The following is a 21,921-nucleotide window of genomic DNA, read 5'->3' on the forward strand; positions in this document are numbered from 1 at the left end:
TTGTGGGAAACAAGAGGCTGTGTGAGGAGGAGGAGGAGGAGGAGAGGAGCTGTCAAAAACCTAGATGAAGGGCAGGCCATATCAAACAGAAGGTCATATAATCACACCAGTGAACATTTATATGGGCTTGGAGCACAACACAGAATATCAGATACATGCAAAAGACTTTATTATTGCAAAAACTACCTAAAAAAATATTATAATAACAACCATCTCAACCCCTAATGCTGATTTGTTCCTCATGTTACAGAAGTGAAACTAATAGGCTATATCGCCTTTAACTGTCAATAAAATAGCAGCTGCAATGCCTCGGGCATCCGCAGGGCAAAAAGGCCGGTGCACTATCAACAGAATTATAATCAGCTTATACCATATGTAGTCTACATATTGCACTGATGGAGAATAGACAGAGTCTTTTCAGGGGGATCAAAAGCATCCCATCATGCAAATACCGTCATGTGTAAAATGAAAGTCTCCACTGTTTCAGATTTTGTAATGAGGAAGCGGAGCACCACACATATATGTTGTTTTACTATCCATATGATGCAAGTTTTTTAGTGTCCAAGCTTGGCTACAGCCATTAGATATTGTTTTAAACATACTCCTTTAAACATTATTTTGGGTTGTCTGGAGGAGAATTGTCCCCAGATGTCAAAATCAATCTGCTTCATTCACAATAAAGAATGAATCTGAATCAAGCCCTTGTTAAACTAAATCATAAAGTCATTAGGTTACCTTTTGGAAAGATTAACCCAACAAAAATCGAATATAGTAATGCAACATGTTATAAAATGGATATAAAGTGGGATTAAATAGAACCAACACATTTTATTTTTTGTCTAATTGTCTTGTCTCTAATCTTTTTTCCTTAATGTCTTGCTGATTTTATTTGAGAGTAAAATCTCAAGCTTAAAAAGTGGGATTTTGAAATTCTTGTTATTTAAATGTACATGTGTTATTGATATAACTCAGAGAGATTTGACAAAAACTCAATTTAATGTATATCTATTAAGATGTACTTCAAAAAACAAGGATGAGAGTCCCTTTACAGGCTTCACTTCTTTCCCCAAGCCACCTACGTATAGGCCTATATCTTATTTTGGCAATTCACTAAATCAACAAGCCACAAGCTGATGTCAGCTTTTATACAGTTTTTATTGTTTATTTTCCTTCGTCCTATCATGATAGCATCAAAGCAAATGCATGAACGGGCGGGATTTTCATGAAAATCCGAGTTTAAAAGGGTCTGAATCTGAAACTGCCAGCGGAACAAGCTCTGATCTGAAAACTAGGAAGGTCTTGTCAGCTAGGTGGGTGAATCGAAACTTGCTTTGAGTAGATATTGATAGTGGGTCGTTGTCAGGCTTTGTTTGGACTGAGCACTTAAGTTTCATTCTCTGAGCATCACCAGGAGAGGCAGTTGACGCGTGTCACACCCTCTGTTGATTGCAAGCTGAAAATCTGGGGCGGGATTTTCACGAAAATCCAATCTTAAAAGAGTCTGACGCTTCAGCGTGGCCACAGAGCCCGGGCATCCACGACTACTGCTTTGCCTATTTCCTCTGGTCATCTGCTAAACGCAACATGTGCTCCAAAGAAATTTCTGTGATTCATGGGAACAGGAAAAGACACATCTGTCATAGACAACAAAATCTTAACAACTTGTCTCTGCTTAAGAAAGCCTCTTCTACCCACCCTTCATTTACTTTTGGCCTCTGGAACTGTCAATCTGCTGTGAATAAAACTGAATTCATCCAAGCACTTGCAAAAATGTCAGACATTCAGGCACTTGCCCTTACTGAAACCTGGATCCGCCCAGAAAATACAGTCACACCAGCTGCTCTTTCTGTTGACACAGTGTTCTCACACACACCCCGCTCTGTTGGACGTGGAGGTGGTACAGGTATCCTCATTTCTAATACCTGGAAATTCAATAAACTCTTCCCACTGAGCAACAACTCCTCATTTGAATATCACACAATCTTGGTTACTGCTCCTATTAAAATGTAAATTGCTATCATTTACCGCCCACCAGGGTGTAATCTGAATGATTTTGATGTGGAACTGGACATGCTACTCTCAGAAATCCCTGATGATGGAACACCACTGATTGTAATGGGAGACATGAATATACACACTGATAAAGCCCAGGCAACAGACTTCCTTGCTCTCCTATCCTCATTTGACCTCACGCAGGTCCCAACTCCTCCTACCCACAAAGCTGGCAACACTCTTGATTTAATTCTGACTCGGAACTGCTCGACAGCAAACCTGACTGTCACCCCTCTGCATCTATCAGACCACTTCTTTATTCAATTCACAATCTCCTTGCCGGAACTCCCTCAGGTGCACCCACAAATGGTGTCATACCACCAAAACATGCGATCGCTCAAGCCAGCTCAGCTTGGCAATGGCTGAGGTAATGGCTGCCATGCCTGCCCAAAAGGTCTGTACCGCACTCTCTACAGACGAGGCTACAGACACACTCTGCTTCACACTAGCCTCATCTCTGAACAAGCTCTGCCCTCTGGTGTCCAAACCCGCTCGCAAAACCCACCCTAGCCCATGGCTCACTGAAGTCATAAGAGAGCAAAGAGCAGGGCTGAGGGCAGCAGAGAGAAAATGGCAAAAATCCAAACAGTCCACTGACCTCAATGACTATAAGCAAAGACTTGTCTCATTCTCCTCCAGCCTGAAAACAGCTAAGACAACATATTATCAGAACAAGATATGCAATGCCACAGATACAAGAAAAATGTTTTCTGCTTTTAACTCACTGCTTCAACCACCTCCTCCTCCACCCTCCGATCTGTTCACACCAGACATGTTTGCCTCGTATTTTACTGAAAATGTTGCAACCATCAGTAACCAGTTTTCTGAGCCTGACCAACTCAGCCCAAAGACACCAACCAAAAGTGCCTCACTCGACTCATTCTCCTCTCTGACTGAGGATGAAGTCTCTAAGCTTGTGCTAGACTCTCGGCCCACCACCTGTCCTCTGGACCCAATACCATCAAGCCTCCTGCAGACCATTTCCTCTTTGCTTAATGCTGCGCTTAAGCATATCATCAACTCCTCTCTGTCAACTGGTGTGTTCCCCACTGCATTCAAGCAAGCTTGGGTCACCCCTCTGCTCAAAAAACCTACACTAAACCCAGCCCAGGTTGAAAACTACAGACCGGTTTCTCTTCTGCCCTTTCTGTCAAAAATACTTGAGTACATAGTCTTTAAGCAAGTCTCTGAGTTCCTGTCCAGAAACGATCTGTTTGACCCAAATCAGTCAGGCTTTAAGCGGGGCCACTCTACTGAAACTGCACTACTGTCAGCAACAGAATCGCTACGAGCTGCCAGAGCTGCGGGTCAGTCCTCAGTTCTATTACTGCTAGACCTGTCTGCTGCCTTTCACACAGTCAACCATCGAATCCTCCTATCCACGCTCTCTGAACTTGGCATCTCAGGATCTAGCCTCTGCTAGTTCGTGTCCTACCTCTCTGGGTGATCCTTTAGAGTGTCGTGGAAGGGAGAAGTGTCCAAAGCGCACAGCTTATCCACAGGGGTACCTCAAGGGTCGGTGCTTGGTCCCCTTCTCTTCTCCATATACACAAGCTCACTACCACTGCTATGCTGACGATACCCAGCTCTTCCTGTCATTCCCACCAGACGATGTTGCAGTCTCTGCAAGAATCTCGTCATGCCTTGCTGATATCTCTAAATGGATGAATGAACGTCACCTTCAACTCAATCTTTCAAAGACTGAGCTCCTTGTCATCCCAGCCAGTCCCTCTATGCAACCACGGATCAATATCCAGCTTGGAACAAGCAAACTCATGCCCACAAAGCCTGCCCGGAACCTGGGTGTCATGATTGATGACCAGCTAACTTTTAAGGTTCAAATAGCTTCGATTGCCCGGTCATGTCGATTTTCCCTGTACAACATCAGGAAGATCAGACCTTACCTGTCAGAACATGCTGCACAGCTCCTGGTACAGGCTCTTGTGATATAACACATCGACTATTGCAACTCTCTACTGGCAGGTCAAACCCCTGCAGATGATACAAAATGCAGCAGCACGACTGGTCTTCAACCTTCCTAAAAGAGCACGTCACTCCGCTGTTCATCTCCTTACTCTGGCTCCCAGTTACTGCTCATAACAAATTTAAAACTCTGCTGCTTGCTTACAAGATGGCGACAACAACGGCTCCTCCTTAATTTAACTCTCCGATCCAGGTCTACACTCCCTCCCGCCCACTACGCTCTGCCAATGAAAGGCGTCTGATCCAACCTTCACAACAGGGTCCTAAGACGCTGACTAGAGTCTTTTTCCTCTGTTGCCCCCCAGTGGTGGAATGAACTTCTAAACTCCATTCGATCTGCAGAGTCCCTCTGCACCTTTAAGAAAAAGCTAAAGACCCAGCTCTTTCATGAATACCTACTAACTTAATGATGATGGTCTCCATATTATTATTGATGATGATGATGATGGTTGTGACGATGGTTTTTGTTTGATAACGACGACTTATAAGATGGTTTCTATACTGATTAGAGCTCTCAAGAACTGCCCTCAATGTTGTGCTTTGCCTCTGGTCACTTCCTGTCAGCACCTGTGTGTCCAATCAGACTCAAAGCTGATCGTTTGCTCTTACTGACATTGTTCCCTTTTTTCTAGATCCTTGCTTGTGTTTTACTTACTCTCTGATGTACGTCGCTTTGGATAAAAGCGTCTGCTAAGTGAATTGTAGAATGAACAGAGAATGTTTTCATACACAACAGTCTGCGCAAGTACACACATCTTATGTGTTTAGTTATTTCATGTTTATGAGAACAGGTGAAAATATTGACCAACTTAACCGTTGCCATACACTAAAGCATTTATAGTCAAAGTGAATTTTTAATGGCCGTCCCTAGATGTGCCTTTAAAATATATGTCATGAAATATGCATAACAAATATAGTGTACTATGCACATGTACAGTGTTTGCAATAAAGTGTGCAACCAGGGCATTACCTAGCCTGTCATCAGCATACATTTAAGAAACAATCTCCTTGTCTTTATGTATATTTGCATCACAAAACACGACAGACAAATACTTTGATATGATCATGATCATGACACAATAAAATCAAATAAAATAGATATTTATTTAATGCTTTAAAGTCAAGCAGCTCTTTGGCAGCTGCAGCAAAAATACAACACAGAAACATTTGTAACAAAAACAAAGAGGCCCCCTCTATTCATACCTGGAAAGAATTGATGAAATATTATTTGACTGTAGAAAAGGCTTTATCTGAAGATAATAACAAGGTCAAGCAACTCAGGGACGTATGGGAGTTTATTAATGAAGCATTATGAAATCTATGAAACAATCTGTGGGGAAGGGGGGAGTCGGTGGAGAACACAAGACAAGGACTTATGTGAGGTGTGTGTGTGTGTGTGTGTGTGTGTGTGTGTGTGTGTGTTTCTGTGTATGTGTGTGTGTGTATTAATGTCAAGCGTGGGCATTGGATGCGAGGGATGTGGTTTGTGTAAGACGAATAAATGGGATAAGAATTTACATTTCTTCATATTTTATATTTATATATAGTACATGTAGTACATGTAAGCTAAAGGACGTGGGCTACTGAGAGCCGAAGCTAAAAACGAACAATCTTGCAGTATCTCGGTCTGTCTCTCATCCATGCCTCATCCCTCCAGCATGAATTTCCAGCCTGGCTGTACACGTCATACACCAAGAAAAAAGAATCCTCCGTTTGTTCACAACTCTCATCCCGCCCTTTCTGCCCCCGCCACATACCTGAAATAGACTGAATGTGGTCTAAAGTGAATGTTTACTTGTTTTGTTTTTGTTTGTTTACTTGTTTACATGTTTACTTCTACACTATAGAAAAAATCTGTATGTGTCCTGAATGTCTGGGGTCCCCAGATTTTTGTAAAGTCAACGTGGTTGGGAGCCACTGCTTTAGATGGTCCCCAAGTGCAATCACACATATAGCTACTATACCTTCTTCAGCCACTAGATGTCACTCCTTACCCAAACAAACATCCAGCTCCCTGACAGATACAACTCTTAAAATTGTGTACAGCTATAACCCTCGGATATAACTGTTTAAGGGTTCAATAAAAATGTATCTTATATTTATGCTTATGATAAATATGTTCCACATTCCCCTAAAACCCATTTTCAAAGAGTTTGTTACAATGTCTCCCTGAACATGCTTGACATTGTTTGTCGGCTATGTGATGAATATAATCGTGCAAAGCCATTCTTCTTAATTAAACATACAAAAATGTGTTTTTATGAATATTACATTTATCAAACTTTATATTTAGATTATTTAATTTAACGCAAACAGTGCTGTGGATCACTATCCATCATTTATAAAATAGTTATGAACTGCCTCCAAGTTTAATGTAGACCGAACTGATCAAATGATTACGATACCCTGCCCAGCCAGACTAATCAAATGATTACCGAGCACAAAAAGGGAGAACTGTGTTATTACGTCAAGTTAACTAGTATTTAACCGGAAGCGGGATCTTCAGTGCTTTCCCTTCAAAATAAAGTCATGACCAGAGAAAACTTTCAGGACTATAGTGATGATAGAAACATGAATATTAACTTATTTTTTTAAAGATTAAAATAAACCAATATTGGAGAAATAAGACTAATAAAGAAACCCATTGAAAACTTACTCCGCAAACTAATTTTTGTTGCCAAACAAGCGATGACCACCGTTTTTGAAAAATGACGCCAATGCGAAAGTGCAAACCCCTGCAGTTCAACGTGTGTCCACTTGAGGCTGGCTCAAGGAGCAGCGAAAGTCACATACACATGACTGGCAAAAAAGACGTTTTTACAGCATCAATTAACATGTTTACAACCTGGAATAAAAACGAAATAGGTCTGATTAGTTATTGTCATCACTGGCACACACTGTACGGGGGTGAATTTTTTGTTAAACGTCTCTGTTTTGATTTAGAAAACGATGCTTGTTGTGCATAATTGGGCGTGTAGCTGACATGATTGACAGCTGGGTGCGATGTAAAGGTTTATCAGGAGGCTTAAAACCCGCCTCAGCTCCAGCTCTCAGCCTGTCGTTAGGTTGACTGAAAGTTAGGCTGAGACAGGATTTCCAACCTGGTGGCGGCTGCCGATGAGCATGGGAAAACCCCTTCCATAACAGATTGCTGATGTCCCTCAGGCTTCGTCCATTAATACTTACCGTATGATGCCAACCCACAAGTTGAGAACCACTGCCATAAAGAGTCCATGGCCGCACTCCATGTACAGAGGCTGTAGTCCATCAAGTGGGTGGCGTGGATTCAGATCCGACCTGTGGTTTCTTTCCCGCATGTCATTACTCACTCTCTCTCACCCCTCTTTCTGACTCTATCCACTGTGCTATCTCCAAAATAAAGGCATTAAAAGCACCAAAATAAATCTATAAAAAATGTATAAAATTCACTGGAATTTTTACAGAGTATTGTGTGAAGAACTGATTAATGTTCAGTGGGGGGCAGTAGATCAGTCCGTAGGGACTTAGTTTGGGAACTGGTGGGTTGCCGGTTCAAGTCCGGGTGAGGACCATAATATGGTTGTTGGTCTGGTACCTGGAGAGGTGCCAGGGCACTTCCCGAGCACTGCTGAGGTGCCCTTGAGCAAGGCATCAGCTGCTCTAATGTTCTCCCTGTGTATCAGTGTGTAGCAGCCCCACTCTGACATCTCTCTACCAAAAGACGTCCACAGGTCCTGTTTGTGCATGTGTGTGATTCGAGCCTATGTGTGTGAGAAGCATGTCCCTAAAAATAAAAGAGTGTGAATCCGAATTTCCCCTCGGAGATTAATAAAGTATATCAAAATAAAAATAAATAAAATCTAGTTTAGCTTTTACTTTGAAATGTATAACAGGAAGTGTTTGTAACTCCGGCTGACTTGACGTCCGCTAACTCAAACCCATGACAGAGCCGAACAGGCGGGCTACTGGCTAACAAGTTGACTGAATATCGGTGATTTATAGTCTGCAGTAAGAGTACCAGTAATGTGAAGTTCATTTTTAATCGTCAGAACTTTAATATCGGACCAGCATGACGCCGCGGGGCTGAGGAGGAGCCGTGAACACTCAACATATAAACATTACAACGTCGCCAGCTAACAGTTAGCAGACAGACAAACGTCCCCACAGGAGGACAGACAGCTCTTCCCTTCAGTGAGACAGACACACAACCCACCGGGAAACCCCCAGCCAAGAAAAGGTGAGTACCCTGCAAACGCAACAACATAAACACAACAACTCCCGCCCACTGTTAATGATAAAAACGCAGCTAGCTTAATTGCTAATTGTCTGTGTGTGTTAGTTCCGAGTTGACAGCCGTGACTCTGCAGTCAGGCAGTGCGTACTCTTATGTAATAAACCAGTGCTAGCCCTATAGCTTTAAGTCTAGCAGCTCCTCCATCACTGTATTCCCACCCTCACGTCCTTGTAAGTGTCCTCTTAATCCTAGTGTTAACATTTCGAGGAATAGTGATGTTTATTTACGTCGTATTATTTAATCGTGTTCACTCTGGAGGCTGTGTGTGCGCTTTGCAGGAAATTGGTAACAAAAAAAAAAATAGCAGATGCTTCATGTTGATGTCCTGCGAGATTTAGTGAAAAGGCTCGTTTAAGATGTTTTGGGCTCTATTATTTTCATCCAGCATTGCAAACCCCTGATGCTGTGTCTACTATACTGTAGTGATCAATCCATTTTTACTTGTATAGTACCAATTCACAACAAATATTATCTCAAGACACTTTACAAAGGAGCAGGTAAAATGTCTTTGGTATATTAATAGGGACGTAACGATTCACTCAACTCACATTACGATTCGCGATTCTGGGTTCACGATACGATTCTCTCACGATTTATTGAACAAAATGAGACTGAAGACAAGTGATGACTGAAAATGATTCAAACCCACTTGTCAGTGTGGTTTAAATGTTTTCTTTCTCTCATCAAGGGGAGGTGATTGGAGCCTCTCGTTGTGGTGTTGATTAAATGCTGCACCATGTTGGTTGTGCTGTTTGTGTAGTTCTCTGTCTTCTTACAATGTTTGCACACAGTTTTTTGTCTCGTCTGTTATCTCCTCACCTCTTTCATTTTCTCTCTCGGGGAAGCCGAAATGCTTCCACACCTCCGATTTAAAAGACGGTGGTGAGTCCTCCATTTCTAAATCTTGCTCTACAGCTGCTGATTCTCACCATATTATTGCGATTCATTTTTCAGAGTTCTGATGTGAAAACCTTTGAATCGATTTATCACAATTTTACGACTAATCTTTACATCCCTACAGCGATGTGTTTATTGCGAGTGCTCATATCCCGGAAGTCTCAGAAATTGCGATGAATTAAACAGCCCTAGCATGTTTCTTCATCACAGCTTTATCTAAAATGTACCCCCTTCTGTAATATCCTCAAACACATCATCCTGCTGCAGCCTCTTCAGTCCTGGTGCTCTGTTACCACTTTCACCGGTCAGGAGCCCCGAGCAGAAACAGGAGACTGACCGGCGCTAAGAACTTTCCTAATTGTGTCAGACAACTGATGCGTCCGGCACATTCAGCCTGTAATCAGATATCTGATATCGACCTGTCGCCTTATCCACATGAGCTTTCATGGAGCTTTCTCCTTTCCTGTTGTTTGAATTAGATTTTTGTAGTTATTTAGATCACTAACAAGGTTTTCTAAGCCTTTGCTTCCCCCCTTATTTTTCAGTAGGAGGAGAAGCAGGCATGAAATTCAGAAAAAAAGCAGATCTAGTAAATCATGTTTTGGCATTTAATTAGTCTGATTAAATAATAAATAATATGATATGTTAGGGGCAAAAAAGTAAGGTGATGTCAAATACAGCTCTGACTGGACTTTGTAGCCAATGATTTAACTAACTATGTCACTACTTTATCAGCTGTAGAGCTGCTATGTTTCAACCACAATTACATTTTCTGGATTTTTGTCTGTCATTCAATATCAAACTGGCTTTGCAAAAACATAAACAGAAAACAAACCAACAATAACTTCAATGTTACTCGTTTGTTGTGACAGTTGAGGACAGATGATGATTGTATTGATAATAAGAATATTTGGTTAGAGATGGTTGAACCTGTGATAACATTTGACAGTCATCATGCATGACTGATCATTTTGAATTAACACCGAATACCTCAAGCACCCCATTGATAACACTATTACCAGGATTACAGGATTTCATCTAACTTATAATTGACCACCGCTAATTGAAGTCAATGATGCAATCAGTGGCCAATTTATTCTTTGTACATGTGCCAACCTGTGTTCTACCACTTGCAGACTGTATTTCCATGTTTTCCATCTTCTCCTCGTTTGCATATCAATCCCAGACTTTCCATGCCGAACTTTTGTTGAGGGGAGGCGCGCAATCCAGGGTCACAGGATGCTCCAGCTAATTTGCCAACCAAATGTAGTTTCCACTCTGCCCTTCTCCAGCCCTAGCTTGTCATCTGTGCACTGCTCTGTTGGACACACATAGCTCTAAATTTGAATGAAGAATCTACTTTGGGCGCACCAGCATTGTATAAATACCTAAAAAGGTAAACCACACAGAAGCTAATTTTGTTTGGGTTGTTTGCACAGTAAAGAAATATCGATAAGGAAACTGAAATTCTGTTGTCACAGCACAAACAAAATACGTGTTTTTATTCTGTCAAATAAATACATATAACCTACTAAGGATTTTTTGGTGCCATCGAGCAAAATAATTTACTGTTAAACGTCAGAACATTTTGGAATATTACCATTACAATCTGAAAGTAAATAGCAAATATATGACTGTGACGGTTATATTAGACAGATATGCCAAAGGTCCACCTCTGAGAAGCTGCAAACAAAGACTGTCTTCTGTTTTTTTTTTTTTGCTTGATGCTTTATAGTAGATGCACACTAGTTTTTTTTTTGGCCAGCTAATGCGTCAAGCCATTGTCACATATGCACTACTGAGAATATCTAGATCATTTCAGGAGGACTGCTCAGGTTATTCTCCTGACATGGCTGTTCACATATGCTACTCACAGCGGGAGACTATCCCTGTCAGATGGGGGGGGGGTTCACTTCCCATTGGCTTGAAGTGAATTCTCCGGAGATTATCCAGCTGCGTTTTCACATCAGCCCACTCAGACATGCTGCGGAAAAAATACTAGGGGTCTTGCCGGAGAAACTCCGGGTGAAGTCTGAATGAAAGATTTGGCTGTGCGCGCTCACACATATACAGCTCCTCCTGGATATATCAAGAGTTTTTCAGGAGTTTTCTGCAAGTGTGAAATCCCTATTAGTCATGGTAGCTCTAGTCCTGTCTGTGGAAAGTTCCAATAACGATGCAGAAGTCTCCAAGTGACTCTCATGTGATGTGGTCTCTTCTCTTCATTGTGAATCTAAAAATAAAACTCTGGGCTTAAATGAGACACTAAAAAACACACTGACAAAAACAATATGAAGCAACAGCTTGCCTAACTTCTTAAAGGCAGAGAAATCAATTTAATTTGACATTTCTATTTCTCATAACCGACTGGACAGCCTTACTGGAGGACAAAGGCCAAAATTGGGGTTTGGAGGAACATGCACCTTGAGATTTACAGTTATGTTAATCAGGCTGATTAATTATGCCAAGTGCAAGGCTGCATAATGCAACGGGAGAGACTCTTTGGATACCAGCCATTTTAAAATGGCCTTGTCTGCAACAGAGTGCTTTGATAATATATTCCTGCATTATAAATAAGTCTGTCCTACAATATATTCAGTGGTTACATGATTCTTGAAACTCTTAATATGGATACATTAACAGTGTTGTGTTGTGTCCACGTGTGTCATTTGCAGTTTATAGTTTGATGTTTGTTTGCACATGTATGAGGAAACAAATACTGTGTAGGACATAATGTGCCGAGCAGGTTTGATACCTTTATGTCAGACATCCTATATTTATGCACTCTTTGTGTGCAGTTCCCCTTGTACATTTTTTAGTCTGTCTTCACAGGCATTTGGTAGCAAAGGCAGAGACACAAGGAACGTTTGTACCAGTTTTATTAAGCCAAATGAAATCAATAGACGAAACAGGTTGCAAATGTTAAAAATGTAAAGGAAAAAAAGTAACACAAAATAGAAAATATGAGCCCAAACAACAAACCGAGGTCAACCAAAGTAAAGCTGCAACTGAGTTCTGACCTGAATAAAAATGGATATCCTCATGCTGTCAGTCTTTAAGAAAGTCTTGTCCCCCACCGCCATGACAGACACGACATGTTTATTGTTGCCGTGGAAACACTGCTACTGGAAGCTGCCGTACTGTTGCTGTATGTGCTGCTGTGATAAAAACATCATGTAAATTATACTTGGAAACAAAGTCGGTAAACATATTCTCTTCCTCAGGTCGGTTCCCCCCAGTTCGTCTCGACTACGGCCAACTCTGAGTTTATTTTCATCAGGGTGGGGTGGGGGGGCGGGGAGCAGCGGAAAGATCACTCCTATGACTCCCCCTCGACTTTTGTTTTGATTGAATTCCTGGTCGCGGAATTTACAAACTATGCCTTTAAAGCATTAGTACCTTTCAGAAATGTTGATTATCAAAAATAACAGAGATTAATTGGTTTCATCAAGTGGTATCATCAAGTATCAAAACAGTTTGACAACCACAGCACAGAAACACCTTTTTTTGTTTTTACACAAAGGTTCAAACATAGTCAGAAAATGCTCTAGTGTGAAATGTGAAATGTTAACTAAGCTCAGCTTGCTTGTAAATAAGAACAGACAGAAGAGAGCTTGTGCCCCTTTCTGAACTGTTACCAATAGAGCTAAAAGCTTTTTGCAGTAAAGAAAGCACTTACAGCCCTGAAACACAGTTAGAGTCCTTTAAAGGGCTTCACAGCAGCCCCATTATGATGTAATAAAACAGCCCCCTCACTTCCAGTGCCACGCTGAGCAAATATTCACCTGTCAGTCCAAAACAGCCTCTTCTCTCTCTGCCTTCAGACTGTAACACTATTAGAAGCTATAACAAATTTGGAGGCCAGTGCATCAGCGCTGTGTAATCTTTCCTTCTAGGACACTCAGGCCACTGGCTGCGGTTTGGCTGATTGGATGCCTTTGCTCTGACAAATCCCAGATGTGCTCCAAGTGAGAGAGTTGCTTCTCAACTCTTATCAGTGTGGATTAATCCAACAGCAGCAGCACACAAATCAGGTTACGCTTTGGCCCAGCATTCTTTATTACCATACATGAAAGGTTAGCTGAGGCTCAACCAATGAATACTGCTGTTGTTATTACAATGAAACCATATTATCGTGTACCTTTCATTTTATTGCCTCAGCCCTCATTATTTCAAGGAGCCCAGATACCCTCCGTTCTCATACATCAATCAAACCAAGCAAACATTTAATTTGCACCTGTCTGCGGCGATGAAAGGGTTTAGTTTAGCATGGTTTCTTGTGTCAGCCTTGCACCACGTCCGCTGCTGAGCAGATTTTGTTGTTTGATAAAGGAGCGTGGGTGTTTCAAGCTCTTTATGAGCGTCTCAGTCCATTACCTTCAGTGTCAGCCCTCGTCAGGCCCCTGGAGGAAACGTAGAAATCCTTTTTACTGCTACAAAGAACTCTAACTTCCTCGTACACGACAAAGATATATGCTGTTTTCAAAGCTTCCTATAATGCATTCAATCGCAAAAGAAGTCTTGTGTGTCCAGCTGACTCAATCTGACAACAAAGTGAGACTTAAATCATGTCACCCCCATACACTTAACATGGTGCTCTGAACGATTTCTGCAAAGGGAACATTCGACGTGATTCATAAACCGATCACCTCCTGAGCAGCAGCAGTTATCTTTGACATCATTTTTAATCTTGTTCAAGTGGTTATAAGATGGTAAATTGAACTGTCCTGAAACCAATTGAATGTTTGATTTTTGCCACCGTGTGTGTACACCCTTAGCCAAAATAAACCACATAACAATTTTCATTAGGGATGAACCGATTATGAAAATCAGAGCTGATACCAGTACCACATTTTAAAATAACAATCAAACCAAAAGCTGATACTGATGCTTTGTGTCTGTTTTTGAAATGATTTATGTGATTCATTGTATCAAAAATGTTGGTCCCTCCTCACTGGAACATGTCTTATAAACTGCAAAAACAGTGAAAGACTCCCACTCAGCCGACATTTTCGTTCACGACTGACCATGAATACTTATCACAGTTTGTCCTACAGGTGAATTCCTCTACCCAATAATCACATCCTATCTGAACCAGCAGTTAGGTGTTTTATAGGGCTTAGTAAAATAATCAATTCATCAATGCTTTAAAGTCTTAATATGTGATTTTTCACACTTAAATGTAATATAAATCAAGTATATCCTCTGAAAATAACTCTGAGTCATGACTGTCTACAATGGGTGTAACACCCGAGTCCCACTGTCTGTGATGTTTTCAGAGTCCTATCTTCAGTTTGTTTACATCGCCGGGACGGCCGGCCGACTGACTCCTCCCCTCACGTATAAAAGTTGTTTAATTGAGGGACTAGAGAAAAGAAGAATAACATACTGTACTCACTGCTTAACTGTGTTTCTGATAATAAAGATCACTAGCATTAGCATGCTAACACAACAATGCAGCACAAGTTGTTTTGGTTTCATGCTGGTGCTCAAGGGCGACATCTGCTGGATCAAAAAATTGCATATAAAGCCTTTAAAGGGATGATAACAATTAATCGATGATCAATTAATTGGTCGTTAAGAATTTGCTCGAGGTAGACAAATTAACTTGATTTACTGATTTGAAATATCAAGAACGTGTGTCATTTATCCTCCTTTCATCAGTGCAATGGTGTATTTACAAAGTAGGCTATGTGGCAACGCTGCTGGACCCTCGACACAAACATCTGAGTGTTTTAACAAATGCACAGAGAAAGCATGGATACGGAGGTGGATACGTTTTTGCAGGACATTCCCCTACCTTTGGTTACAAAACCGACAGACTGGTGGAAAGTAAATGCGGACAGATTTCCCAGAGTAGCAAAGCTGGAACGCCAGTACGCATACCCGCAACATCAGTGCCATCTGAGTAGCAGTTTTCAGCCGTTGATTTGCTTGTCACCAGGCTGCGCTCCCATCTGACCCTTGACAGGGTCTTTTTTTATTAGAGTTCACAAAGTGTAATTTGGTACTCAGTTTATTTTATATTTGATCTGTTATCATAGGCCAAAAAGTAATATTTACTCATGCAATGCTCTGGGTAAAAAGACGGCTACATAGCTGAGATTTTTTTGGAGCGTGTGCGCTTTTCAATTAACGTTATATAGTCGACCATAATAACATTTTAAATATATAGACGGCAGACATATCAATGTCTGCCCTCTATCTGTTTCATATGCAGTTCTGTTAGAAAATATGTTGCTGAGCAAATAAAGCTTTGATTGAGGAAGAAAAAAAAGCATGTTTTTAAACCATGATTAATCGAGTGATTGATCGTTAATTTTACCAATGGGCGAGTAAGTCAAGTGCTTAAAATTAGCAACCCCATTTGGGATATATATTTTTTGAACATTGACGGTGAATTCACTCATTCTCCGGGCTGAGGAGATCGTTGTATTAGCCTGACAGGGTAGCAGCTTAACTTGCAGCTCCCTCACAGTGTGTACTCAGTGTGGAGTAAAGACAGTAGAGCTTGAGAGACGGGGAAGTTATGACTTTTTAAAAATTCTTTATTCTGTGTTTTTAGAGGTCTTAATAATCTCTTATTTCATTTTGACAACAACAAAGGAAACATCTGGTTTCTTCAGCCCAGTAATTTTCAGGATACTTCTCAAATGGTCAGCATTATCAAAGGGTATTGTGATAAATGAAGTTATTGGTCGAGAAAAAATATCCTGAATATATATTTTATTATCATTTTATCCAGTAAAACTTTCGAGTCAAATTGAAGCACCACTCTTTCGTAAATTATAAACCTGCTCTGCTAAATTACATAATTGTGCTTTGGATGTGCAAGCAGGGTTTGGTTTGTACTTTCCTTTGAATTAAGAGAAGCATTCTCATCATTCTTTAAACCGTGGAGATGAATCAACTATATGTTAAGTGTTAAGTATGTTTCATTGTCTTTGTTGAATTTATTCAATGTGAAAAACCTTGAGAAATTGAAAATATCTTCTTCTCTGCCCTGCTTGAGACCTGCTTCTCTTCTACCTACTAATGTTTCTGTGAATCAGACCTGGGCCTTGCCCTCACACAGGAAACTTGCTTTGCTGCATATCAGTCATTACAGGCACCTGACCTGCAGATGAAACCACTTCCTGTCCATACCCTTAAAAAAACAATTGTGTCTGAGCTCAAAAGCTGACTCAGGAGAGCTGAGCCGAGCCTGTAGGTGTTGTCTTTGACCACACCTAAGATTGTCCTGAGGGCATTACAGCTGTGAAACACAAGAGACATGCTGGATCAAACATCGGCAGGTGGTGAAGATACTACGAGTGACCCATGTTTCTGTGAGACCTTGTTCTTTAAACAACAATGAAAAGAAAGGGAACTTTAGCATGCCTTTTCTTTTGATCTATTACTCTACTAATGCACCTTAGGTGAAACAACAAGTTTTTTTTGGTGTAGTTATGGTCGACACAAAGGTTCATGTAGTAAACAAAGACCAAAAAATGATCTCAGAGGAAGGGAAATGTCATATTAACATCTTTCACTTTTGTCTCTCTGGGATCGTACAGAATTTATGTCATCATTGAGGCTCATAAAGACGGAAAATGTAACTGTTTGCAATCCAGCTTTACAGACAACTCTGAACGTGATCTGTTCATGGACTCAGGTTACATCCTCTACTCATCCCAGGCATTATTGTTAAGCTGAAGGTGTTAACAAGGGTTGAACACCTTTGTCTTCTTTCCAGGGTCCCAATTCAGACCCTGAGACTACAGAGTCCTGTTCTCAACTGCAGCTCTTTTGAAGAGTTTATGCAAACAGAAAATCTTGTTCAGTGAGAATAGAATTTAATGACTTAACATTAGACGATATAGAACAAGTGAACATGTAGCAGCCATGTTATACCCTCTTGGCCTGTAGACTGCTGTTTTTTCTTGAGTCTGGCAATTTTGTGGTAATCTTACTTTTTTATTGTCTAAAGTGACCATATTTGGAAGAAGGGGTGGTGTGCTTGACAGTGAAGTAGTTGGCTGGTGGGATTAAAGTGTTTTCCAATGTAAATTTTCCCCAGATTTACAGTATATTTCCAATAATAATGAATCAGCTGGCTGATTAGATGGTTGACCACAGTGCCTACCATATTGTTCTTTATTCTCTTTATTCCCATGTGATCTTTTAGTTCTCCTGGGATCTTGTGAACCCTTGAGAAAAGCCGCTCATGGCGGTGATTTGCTGCGCTTTTGTATCAGAAACAGACCCTTTGGGATAGGGCGCACATCATAGCATGGATCCTGTGGAAACATGGAGGAGTAATGGGGATTCATTGGTCACCAGCCTCAAGTACCATGGTTTTTCTTATTGGCTTCATCTTATAAAGACAGAGGTTGCTGTTTAGGCTTAAAGTGGATTCACTTGCCTTTGGAGCCAGCCTCAAGTGGCCTTTTGAGGAACTGTAGTTTTGGCCGTGAAATTTGTTGCTAGATCATACCAAACCTCTAGCATCCACTTTTATGATCAACAAAACAGCACTGGCTCTTACTTTGTTTGAAATGTAAAGGTACGGTTGGCAGCAGAAGTCTCAAAAAAATCACCACTACTGTAATAATCCCTCCAGGCTCAGCTGTGGCCTGAGGGGTCAGTGGCTATGAAGCAACTTACTTTTACCATCTGTGTCACATATCTCTCCATACAGTCTCTCCAAGTCATGTCCTCAGAAAACGGATCATTTGGGGCAATCATAATGGAGGAAGCTGTAAATAGATGACATTTAGCTCGTGTTAAGTAAATGTCTCTTCTATTCCTGTGTTCCAGCCACTTATATTGGAAGGGTCAGTGCTGTGGTCTCATAATATTGCTTTTTTCCAGGAAAAGCTAGGAAAGCAAATCAAAAGAAATGTCAACACAGAGGTTAATTAAACCAATTGTCTCTAAGACCTTATTCATGAAAGATGATTAAAAAACAATACATCTCTTTGGAGATGTGTTGTTAGAGATATGTTTTACTTTTATCTCTGTTATTTCCCATTTGTGGCGTCCTTATCAACATTTTATTGTCTTGTCACAATACATTTAGCCTTATCATTGTTAGATAAGCTATCTTTGCCGGCCCATCTCTCCACTTTCTGTTCAGGTTGGGCAGGCTTTATTGAGCCTCTGGGCGAGGGATTTGGGGTGATAATTGCTCTTACTTGTTGAGAAGAATGCCTTCACAAAAATGTTGTTCACTAAGGTATTGTTGGTGAATTAAGCCTTTTGTTGTGCTCTGCCCTCCATCTGGCTTTAAACTCCGAGTGTGTCCCACTTAACTGCAAACTGACTCCATATCATCAAGTTTTTGTTCTTTGTCTCCCGTCTTCTTTCTCACTAATCCCCTTGAAAATGACTTTTCATTGCAATTGTATAATCCCCTCACATGGCCAGACTTCTTTCCCGTCCAGCAAGGTCAGACGAGCTCCTAAAGTCTCCCTCTCTAAAGCTCATTAGCGAGCAATATTTTGTTAGATCTAAGAAACCACGGAGAGGGATCTTTGGTTAGCCACAAGCGGAATACAAACCTGAACTCCAAGTGAAGCCTTCAATATAAAACACTGTTCAAGCTTTGGTGATAAGAATCTGCTTCATGGTAATACATGCTAGTCTGAGAACTTTCTCAGTCTTCCACTTTTAAAGGGTTTTCTTTAGATCCTCTTGTTTTCATAGGAGCACCATCATGATTTAAGGAGATTGTTCTTTGAGGAATTTTATCAAACCCTCAGTTATCTGGGGTGTGACTGTAGAGATTTAGTTATCTGAATTTGCGCATCAGACAACCCAAACAACTGATCTGATAACAGTGAGATAGAAAAAAAATGTTAGCAGCAAACATCACAACACTCACCTGTGTGAGCTACTCGAGATTCATTTCCCTCGCAGGTAATAAATATTATTTGACTGATGCATAAACTGGCATACATATCAATTCAATTCATTTCAAACAACTTTATTAATTCATCTTGGGGCAATTGGTGTGGAACAGTCCGTACACATGAGAAAAACAAAACACAAACAAGGACAAGTTGACACACAAACAACAGATTACACAAGGAGTTGAAACAGGGATAGGACCTAAAGGAGACACACTAATATTGACTGAGTTAGAGGTGTGCCAGACTGAATACAAAATAAAAACACTTGAACAATCAGTCTAATAAAAGAATAAAAGATCTGTGGCGCTAAAAAGATAAAATGACTAACCCTAGGAGCATTCAGTAATCTGATTGTAGTTTTTGTACAAGTCTATTTAATGCTCTAGTTGGTTGTGTCCAGTGTTGGGCAGTAACGCGTTACAGTAATAATAATACTTTTACTAGTAACGAGTAGTGTAACGAATTACTAATGAAATTCCAGTAATAATATTACAGTTACTCACGCAAAAATAACTTGTTACTACCTTACTGTTGTTGTTATTACCCCACTTCTGATTTAAAATGCAACAATCCCCAGATTCATTTCATCGCGCACGTCAGCCAAGCAGGAAGGTAGTGAGCATCATGGTGGCCAGGTTTGCAGTTTTCCTGCTGAATCGGGCTTCATTTTAGGTGCTGCTGCGGGTAGTTTTTTTTTTTTTGGCCTTTGGGCTTATTTTGTCAGTTGTTGTCATACATACCTGGCAACCCTGGCTAGCTTGGAAGATGGAAGTGCTCATGTTTACATTCAGCGGCTTGAGATATTTCCATTACTTTAGTTTTCTCGAGAGGAAAGATGACAAGAACATTGTTGTCAGATGTAGATTGTGTCCCGGTACTATAGGGCTCTTTCTACTGCAAAGAACACGACCTCAAACCTCATTAAGCACTTACAACAACAGCACAACAACGTGAAGCTCGTGTAAATAAACCCCACCAACGAGCCCTCTGCGGCCGTGGAGATTAGCTGTAGCCCTACAATGCCTACAAAACAACCAGACTGGATTTTGGCTACAAGCCAAAGAACTAATGAAACGAAAAGTAATATAACGAGTAGTGTAACATACTACTGTTGGCAGGGAGTAATAAGTAAAGTCATTATATTACTTTTAAAAAGAGTAATAAGTAATGAGTAATATAGTCCTTTTCTTCCCAGTAACGAGCCCAACAGTGTGTGTGTGTGTGTGTGTGTGTGTGTGTGTGTGTGTGTGTGTGTGTGTGTGTGTGTGTGTGTGTGTGTGTGTGTGTGTGTGTGTGTGTGTGTGTGTGTGTGTGTGTGTGTGTGTGTGTGTGTGTGTGTGTGTGTGTGTGTGTGTGTGTGTGTGTGTGTGTGTGTGTGTGTGTGTGTGTGTGTGTGTGTGTGTGTGTGTGTGTGTGTGTGTGTGTGTGTGTGCGCACAGTTGGGGATGTGGACTCATACACTGAGGTCACCTCCAGCAGTGAAGCTTTCCTCTCAGTTGATGCAAACACACACACACAGAGGGAGCTCTCACTGCTGCTCCGACACCGGCAGCCCTGCAGCTCTAGCCTACATTTCAGAGGAGGAGGAAGAAAAATTGTAGTGATGTCATCTCTATGTCTCTCTCTCTCCCTCCCTCTCCCTCTATTCCTCTGTAGCCCTCTCTCAGAGACTACTGTGAATGTAATGGTGCTTTCTGCTACCCGAGCTACGTGAGGTAGGTCGTTCATTCACCTCTCCATATGCTCTCTCTCGCACATGTGCATGCTGCATCGCTCCGGCTGTATCCAAGAGTTTGTGTGCTTAGATTTACCTGCGCTCGATTTTGAATCGATGTCGTCCATTTACGTGACTGTGTTTTGAATCTTTCGAGTGTTTTCACGCTATGTATGTGTGTAGGAAGGCTACGGTAGGGTAACAGCTGCTAATACATTTAGGTCACATCACACTACAGCTTGATGATGTGTCCCGATATCCGACTAGCAACTCAGAACGTATCAGCCGGTGTCAGACAGACTGCAGATAGCTGTTGAAATCCCAGGCAGGGACGTGGAGGTGAATCATACTTGTCCAGAGTCTGGCTGAACTGATCATGTAGATTTGATGGCTACAATCCTGTCAGCCAGCTCAGCCCGTTTCCCCAACTCAGAAGGCCATTCTCAGGTCACAGGAATATCGTCTGCCGCTGTGACCCTTCCACCTCCTTGTGATGTCCGTAGTACATCCTTCAGAGAATGATGGAAATTTAGGCTACATGTGCTGGCATTTCAGCCTTACATCTTTTCTCTCTGTGTTGTTATGCAAGAGGTATCACACACACACAAACTGACACATATTATTCAACTTGGGCTGTGTGCGTCATACACTTTTCACTGTGCAGCTCTGAAGAGGAGCCATGGCTGTGTTCTCTCTGTGATTTTCCTCTCAGTGTCTGATGCAGTGATGTTTCAGAGCTAGTTAAAAACCAAGCAGTTGCGTTTTTTCCCTCCTATCAGGGGGATGAGCGGTCCGAGGTCACCACAGTCTCCTTGACACTGCTGGGGTTAACACCTTCTCACAGTCCTCATCAGCATTCCCATCCACATGTCGCTCTGTTAGGTCCGATAAATGGATGTTAGTGAGCTGAGTCACCTTGCTGCATTTGAAAGTCTTACACAGTTTAAATATTGCACAAGGTGACACTTGCCATTCTCCTGTGGCTAATGGTGAAGAAATAAAAGAGACGCTCTGCTGTCAGAGATTATAGCGCCACATCATCCTTTTTTTAGCACGAAGAACCAATAATAACGCTCATTATATGATTCTGAATCAGGTTTATTTGCACA

At 41.2% G+C, this 21,921-nt stretch overlaps 1 protein-coding gene across 4 annotated transcripts in view; it reads left to right on the forward strand.

Moving 5' to 3' along the window:
* The first annotated feature begins 7,944 nt into the window (after window positions 1-7,944).
* The window catches only part of osbpl8 (oxysterol binding protein-like 8), a 109,306-nt gene continuing 95,329 nt past the window's right edge, over window positions 7,945-21,921 (forward strand). For 3 of the 4 annotated variants that reach the window (XM_020649513.3, XM_020649515.3, XM_065951103.1), the window contains exon 1: window positions 7,945-8,251. The gene's annotated coding sequence lies outside the window, so the exon portion shown is untranslated. Of the gene's footprint in view, window positions 8,252-20,754; window positions 20,814-21,921 lie in introns of all 4 variants that reach the window. The other variant, XM_020649514.3, reaches the window with a different exon arrangement.

This window comes from Labrus bergylta, chromosome 23 (assembly GCF_963930695.1).
Source record: "Labrus bergylta chromosome 23, fLabBer1.1, whole genome shotgun sequence".
NCBI classification, from domain to species: Eukaryota; Metazoa; Chordata; class Actinopteri; order Labriformes; family Labridae; genus Labrus; species Labrus bergylta.